The following is an 8,002-nucleotide window of genomic DNA, read 5'->3' on the forward strand; positions in this document are numbered from 1 at the left end:
GGATGCTCCAATTGATGGATGCCTAGCCTGCGGATACAGAGAGATGACTGTATGTTGAAAGAATGAGATTAGGAATCAAGATTCCAAATTAATAATCAAAACTGTTACTAACCATTCCAATATAACACTTCAAGTCAAATCAAAGTAAACAAAACAGTTTAAAAAGTGATAATCATGGAAATGGGTCTCTCTCTATGTGTGTATTGCACGCACATGTTAAGGAGCTAAGGGGAAGGACCGTAGCTCAGTTGTCGAAGATGTGCTGCTTGCAGAAAGTCCCAAATTCAGTTCCTGCCATCTTCCTGGCTGCAGAAAACTCTTGCCTTAAGCCCTTTAGTACTGATTGTCTAAACTGAAAAATTCAAGTGCTTGAGATTAAACCATTGCTGTTCACAAATGATTTCAGATTAATGCTTTTTGTTTGATGTGTTTAATAGTGTTTTCTTATATGGCTGGAACTAGAATTTATCAATATCTGCACGGCTATAGCTTTCCTAGCCTCAGTGTAGATGTTTCTGAGCTAAATGGAGCAATGGTCTGGCTTAGTTTAAGGCAAATACCTGCATACCCAATTTCTCTATCATCCACATGCTGCAGTGGCAAGTTACTAGATGCATATCACTGTAGCCTTTAGAATATTTCTAGGCAGGTCAAGAGCAAGGCCTGTATTTACCAGCATGTTAATTCAAAACCAAGATGTTTAAAATAGCCTCAGGTTATTTATAGGCCTTTGGCCCACTCTACTCCCTCCTCATGTGCTTTTGGACTTAACGTCAGAGAAGCTATTTATGTAGACATGAGTGGACAGGAGACCATTGGAGCCTTTTCATCCACACATCCTTCTTTGCCTGGCTGGCCTTTCAGATCATGTCAAGGGAGAGGGTCACACAACACAAGGAAAGGAGATATCCCACATGGCTGTCTTCCCTACCCCAAGGCCTTGATTTTCATCACAGGACAGACACACAACACAGGGCTCCCCTTCTTAAATCATCCCTGCCCAGCCAGAAAGGCACACATACCGGTATATATTTTTTAAAAATTCAATAGACCATGCAAAAGGGGTGGGGGGATATGCTGGAAACTATTTGATTTGAAAAGGCTGGTATCACTTCATTTTCACTTTCAGGAGAGTATTTCTTCATGGGCAAATGCTCAGTTGTTATTCTTCTGCTGCTAGGATCTAGATATCACCCCTCATGGTGTTGAGCTTGTTGCAAAGATATCACATTTCCCCAATATAACAGAGTGTGTGTGTGTGTTGTGTCCTGCTTCCACTTCACAGAAAATGCATCTATGGCAACTGCCATGCAGTAAGCAGTGGCTTGAGTATAGATATTAACTTGTAGTACTGTAGTACTAAATATCCTAAAGGCACCAGATCCTCTATGATCTTGGAAGTTAAGCAAAGTCAGCCCTGGTCAGTACTTGAATAGGAGACCCCCCAATAAACACTAGGTGCTGTAGGTTGTATTTCAGAGGAAGGAACTGGCAAAACTGAGTACTCCTTGCCAACAAAACTCTATGAAATTCATGGGGTTGCCATGAGTTAACAGGTAACTGGAAGGCACAGGCACACACACACATTGGTAGGAAAGAAGATAAGCCAGAAGGAAACTTGTTCTAAAAGTTAAAAATTCTAAAAATATATTCAGAGGCTAAGCATTTCTTCCATTTCTAAAGAGAAAAAAATACATACACAGTGGTGCACTGACACTAGTTGGAATGTGGGAATTAATCATGATAGTGTGCATAACCCCCAAAGAACAGCAGAACAGAACCTGTTCAACTTGTAAAATTCAGGCTAATTGAAGGTATGCCTTAGGTTTTAATCAGAAATGCTAGAATAAAGTAGCAACACTACCCCCACCTCCAAGAAAAGACGTTTCCAGCCTATGTTTCCCCATCTTTGTGCAAAAGGTCCTGAAGTTTCACTTCATCACATTGCATCACTGGTCACAGAAGTGAATGGCTAGGCCACATTTCTCCTGCTATATGAGCATGAAAACATTTCCCACAGAATGTAAGAACATGAACCTTGTTGGACCAGACCAACAACATTCTGCTTCCAAAAGTGAAAAATTCAGATGCCTCTGCCTGGTATAGTAGTCATCAGGATGTAATGGTCAGAATATTGGAGCACTGGAATTCTCTACTTGGCCATGAAGCTCCTAAAATGGCCCTTGGGCCAATCACTATCTCTTATCCTAATCTAGCTCATGGAGTCTCCATTATGTTAAAAAAAGAGGAGGAAGACCATATATGCCACCTTAGGCTCTTTGGGGGAAGAGTAGGATATAAACAGAACAAATAAATAAGACTGCAAGTTGGAACTGATATTTGTCCCAAGCACCTGGTATTATGCCCCTGACTATGATGTTCTCTTTTACATTATAACATCATGGAAAGAGCCAATCAATGCTGGATTTATGGTAGTTTGAGTATAGCACCAAGAGACAAATGCAGACTCATAAGGTTGGAAGTGACCAGAAGGACCATCTAATTCAACCTCCTGGCATGCAGGAATATACAATTGGGAGATGTCAATCAAACCTCTATTTAAGGACTTCCAAAGAAGAAGTGTCCATTACTTTCCAAGGCAGTCTATTCCACTACTGAATAGCTGTCACCACAAAAAAATTCCTCCTAATGTCTAGGTGCAATTTCTTGTCTTTAACTTGAATCCATTGTTTCATGAACCAGTCTCTGGAGTAAGAGAAAGCAAGCCTCCTCCATCTTCTATTTTAATCACTTCAGATATTTAAAGATGGATATATGTCACATTTTATCATGTGGATAATCTGTTCAAGAGGACCAAGCTGTTTTGCATAACATCCAGAATCTTTCACTTTTGCTTCTCAGTACACAAGAGGACTTTTGTTCTGCATTAGGTTCACAGATCTCGAGGATACAGTATTTTTATGTGTTCTGTTTGATTCAGTAATAAGATTATGAATTCTTCATTAATTACTGACTTATTCCAATGTTACCACAACAAATGTCTCAATACAAGCACTTTAAATAGGAAATAATAATGGGGATGATGGAAAAGGAAATGGAAAAGTCATTCCATAAACAGAGGTCTGTGGTTTAAAATCTTACTTTCCCCTTGGAAAATACGTAATAGTGTGGTTTTTATATTCTTTGGAGAAGAAATTTTGCTTGCTTGCTTTTTTCAAAGTTCCAACATATCTGATGATATATTTCTTCTTCCGCTAAGTTGTACTGATGTTTAGTCAGCACACATATCAGATACTATTCAACACACAATGCTAAACATGGCTCTATAGGGCTGCTATTTCCTAAATAATGTGCAGTTACGTTTTGTACCTAAATGATTTAACCCTTAACCACCCCACTATGCAAACCAATATATTACAATTCTTGGTGCTCAGAAGAATTATTTTTGGAATGAAAACTCCTATAACCCCCCCAATGAATACTGCTGGGGGACTCTAGGAGTTGCAATTAAAACATTTTCCAATCCCTGACCATTCTATAGATGGTTTCCTCCAGAATGGCCAACCAGATTCCTCTGGAAAACACACGAGATACTCTTTTCTGCTACTATTCCCATTAACTGATATTCAATAGCTTACTGCCTTTCAAAAGTCAAGACAGAGGATCTACCATGACAAAAAGTCACTGGCAGACCTCTTTTCCATGGATCTAAGTAACACCCTTTGAAGCCTAACTTTGTCCCCAGCACCTGGTATTGTGGTTATCATCACACTTTGTTGCATCACACCTCCCATCAATTAATGAAGCATTGTGCAAAAAAAGTACTTACTCCTGAATCTACTACTCATTTGTTATGGAATGACATCATATTTTAGTAATAGAAGAAGAACTACTTCTTCCATATTAAACATAATTTTAATCATTGATTCACTTATAAAATAGAAACTTTCAAATAAAAATAGATGCAAGACCACCAATAACTTACATGGCCCATGGCAAGTCCATGCTGCAAATTCAAACATGAGACTGCCAAGCAAAAAACAACACTAAATCAACTGAAAATAAAGAGAGAGAGTTTTGAAAACTTTGTTTTAGATTATATTTCCCAGAATCCCCAGCCAGTTTTGAATGCTGGGAATTGGCAGTCCAAAAAGTAAGTTTTGCAACTGTGTGTGTGTGTGGGAGGGATAACCATCAACAAGCAACAATGTTATTCAGCCACTTCTATCCCCAAGACACTGATATAAAGTTTGAAAGCCAGAGGAACAGCAAAACCACAGACCTCTTGTCTAATAGCTAGCAAGGCTGCATGAAGAACTGGAAAGCTAGTTCACACCCTTCTTCTGAACTGAAATGCTCAGCATCTCTAAAATTCTGCTGTGGTCAGTAACATAGTGGATAGATTTTCAATAAAAAATAGAAACACCAAATTCTAATGCAGGCCTGCACAACATAAGGCCCAGGGGCCACAGGCAGCCTGGCAAAGGATTTTGGGTGGCCTGTGTGGATGTGGAACAACTTCAAGGCTCCTCCACCGCTCAGCCTTCCTCTGAGGTGAGGACTGGCCGGAGGAGGAGGAAGGGTGAATGCTCATCCCTGAAGGCTCCTCCACCACTGGGCTTTCTTCCAAAGAGAGGGCCAGGTGGTGGCAAAAAGACAGGTGGATGCTCACCCCTGAAGGCTTTGCCACCGCTGGACTTTACTCCATGGAGAAGGCTGGGCAGTGGATGAGGAATGGGGGCCAACACTTGTCCTGCAAGGCTCCTCCACCACTCAGTTTTCTCACTTTATATGTACTCATGCATTTATATAATGTGCTGGAATATAATGTTTATATGATATGCTGGAATATAAATGTTTCTAACTGGATGTAAGGTAATTTTTGCAAACATATTTTTATTTTATGCTGGCTGTATGCCATAATAAATTCATTCATTCATTCATTCAGTTTTCTCCCAAGAAGAGAAGAATAGAATTACAATCAATCAATCAATCAATCAAATCTATATGTGGCCCAAATAAGTTTTACTTATTTGAATTTCAGCCCCTAACGACTGCCAGGTTGTGCAGGTCTGTTCTAATGCATGATTCAGACAGACAATACCATTATTTCTCCTCAGTTTTTCCTCATATAAAAGTGATACAGATAGACAAATAGATATAGATAGCCTGTTCAAACATATCATGCTGAGACAGAAAAAAGCAGAGGCAACAGAAGAAGCAAGCTTTCTATTGGCACCCAATGACAAGAGAAGGGACACTTAGGGGCAAATTTGGGGGTGTCATTCAGTGAAACAACCCAATGCTAGTACCAGGTCTTCGTGACTCATTACCTGCTGCTGTTGTTCCATCTTCTCACTGTTACACCATGTTTTGGGACTTACAACTTCTATCAGCCCTAGACACCACATTCTATGGTGAGGGATGACATAAGTTGCCTTCTACAAACTTTTAGGGCGCCACAGTTGCTCATCCCTACTGTAAATACTCCCATGTTCATGTTTATCACCTGCTGAACAAGGAGAATTGTTAGCCTCCCATTCAGTTCTGCAAAAGGGACAGGGCAGACCCTCTTATCCACCCTATACAGTATCTAGAAAAGTTCAGTGAGTGATAGTGAATACATTGTCTCACCTGGTTTTTGAACCTCTCATTCTTGTTCACTGGGCAAGTAAATAGTATAACTACAGAACTGAAGCTTTTGATGGCTGTTTGCATTTAAAGGGGCCCATTTACACTAGACATTTATAGCTATGTGATTCCACTTTAATTGCTATGACTGCATCCTGTGGAATCCCATGGTTTGTGGTTTGTAGAATTCTAAATTTGCTGCTGTATGCTTTCAAGTCATTTCTGACTTAAGGTGATCCTAAGGTGAAACTATCATGAGGTTTTCTTGACAATATTTGTTCACAGGAGGTTTGTCATTGCCTTCCCCTGAGGCTGAGAGTATGTGACTTGTGCAAGGTCACCCAGTGGATTTCACGGCAGAACTGGGAATTGAACTCTGGTCTCCACAGTTGTAATCCAGCAATCAAACCACTCTGCCATACCTAAATATCTATTCCTCAACTGCAAATCCCAGGATTTCATGGGATGGAGCCATGGCAGTTAACGTGAAATAGAGATGCTATAATTCTCTAGTATGAAAGGGGCCAAGAACTTTGATACCAAGTGCCCTTCTTTCTGTCTTGTGGGACACTGTTCTCATGGAGGTAAATGCTCATATTATATGCCCCTTTACTCATTCTCCATTACCATGTCACAGACCTACTCTACAATCTTCCCAGAACTGTTTTAAATCTTTGTATTGTTCACCTTCTGATCATATAATCTACTGCCTGTTTGATGCATTAGGAGCTAAGACATTTAGTGTTTTTTTTTAAAGACACCCCAAAACCAGGGCTACTGCAGTGAAAATGCAAACAATATAATACAGTACAGTACTTGTTTTGTATAAAACAAGCTGGCTCCTGCTGTCCAATGTTCCAACCAATAAGTCGAACTCACTGTTATATTTCCAGCAGGGCAGTAAAAATAACACTCTTGTGACAGTTTATAGATGAATACATCTATTATAGCATAAGCTGGCATAGGTGGTCACACAAGAAGGTAAAACCCATGTACTGAGCGATGGAAACAAATTAATTAATTGAAGCCAAAAGGCTAAGCAATGCTTGAGACAACAGAATGTTGGTCATCTTACTGAATGGTGCACAATAAATCCAAAAAGTGTATTTACTGTGCATCTCCAGCTGCTGTTAGACTGCAACTCCCACATTCCACAACAAACACAGCCAGTCATCAGAGCGATGAGAAATGTGGTCTGACAAAATCTGGAGGGAATGCAAGATCCAATAATGAAAGGGCCATCGTCTCCATGATTTTGTGGATTTCTGGGGGCTTCCACGAAATATCTGAGTAGTTACAACAGAAAGCAGGATGGTGGATGAGATGGACCTCTGATGTGCTCCAGCAGGGCTCTGCTAATATTCTTATTATCTGACAGTGTAGAACAATGACACATTACTACTGTCTCTTGTATGTGGTGTCCTTTTGGCTTCGCTTTGTAAGAATGTTTCTCTCTTCTATATTCATGATGTATAGGTAGGAAGCTGTGCTGAGCAACAGGAACTCAAGAGAAGGGTTAGGAGAAAAGTACAGAGGTAAAGGACTGCAGGAAAGGAAAACTGAGGAGACAAGTGAACCCCACAACTCTCTTGGTGACTTACCCTTGACATCCAAATTTGATTAGCACCACCTAGTGGCCCCTCTCAGCCACTCTTACTTAATTCAGTACATGAAACAATATTTCTTCTTCCCCCATTTCACAGGCTGCATAAGACAACTAAACGTCATCCATATTTTCTTTGGAACAGTCCTGTGCAGAAGGTTAGGCAGAAAGATAGATGGTTACTTACTTAACTGGCAACTTTTTGCATTCTGATTTGACCCCTCCTCAGTTACACTCACTGACCCACATGTAGTCTTAATATATTCACTAAATAAAACACAAAGGAAGCAAAATCTCTCCTGTTAAAGCTCATTCCACTAAAACTAATCCTAATCTTCATGGTCCTACGGGTCTTTCTCTGTTGTTGCTGGCTAAAAATAATCAAAGTTAATTAGCTGTTCCTATTAGGGGATTTTGATGATCAACTTTTGGATAGCAACCACCTCTGCTAATAGGTGGGAGGGAGAAAAAACACATTTGAATCATCATCAAACATTGCTTTCCAAGTAATAACTGATACTTGAGGAAGAAGATCGAATCAGTAACTTGACTAGCCAAGTCTGGGGATCATAAATCTTAACAAATGGAAATTAAAAAGCCCCCATCAGGATTGACTGGTGGACCCTTTACAAGAAGAATGGCAAATCTACTCAGTTTTATGGCTGCTCCTCTGGCAGCTTATCCAGGCTCTACCAGAGCTCTTCCCATGCTAAATCTCTATTGGGAACTAGGTCTGCTACCAGGATGATTCCCATAAACAGCTGCCCACCAGTAAATAAGGTGCTAGTTTTTACATTCTCAGAGAAC

The sequence above is a fragment of the Sceloporus undulatus genome, chromosome 6 (assembly GCF_019175285.1).
Source record: "Sceloporus undulatus isolate JIND9_A2432 ecotype Alabama chromosome 6, SceUnd_v1.1, whole genome shotgun sequence".
In the NCBI taxonomy this organism is placed as follows: domain Eukaryota; kingdom Metazoa; phylum Chordata; class Lepidosauria; order Squamata; family Phrynosomatidae; genus Sceloporus; species Sceloporus undulatus.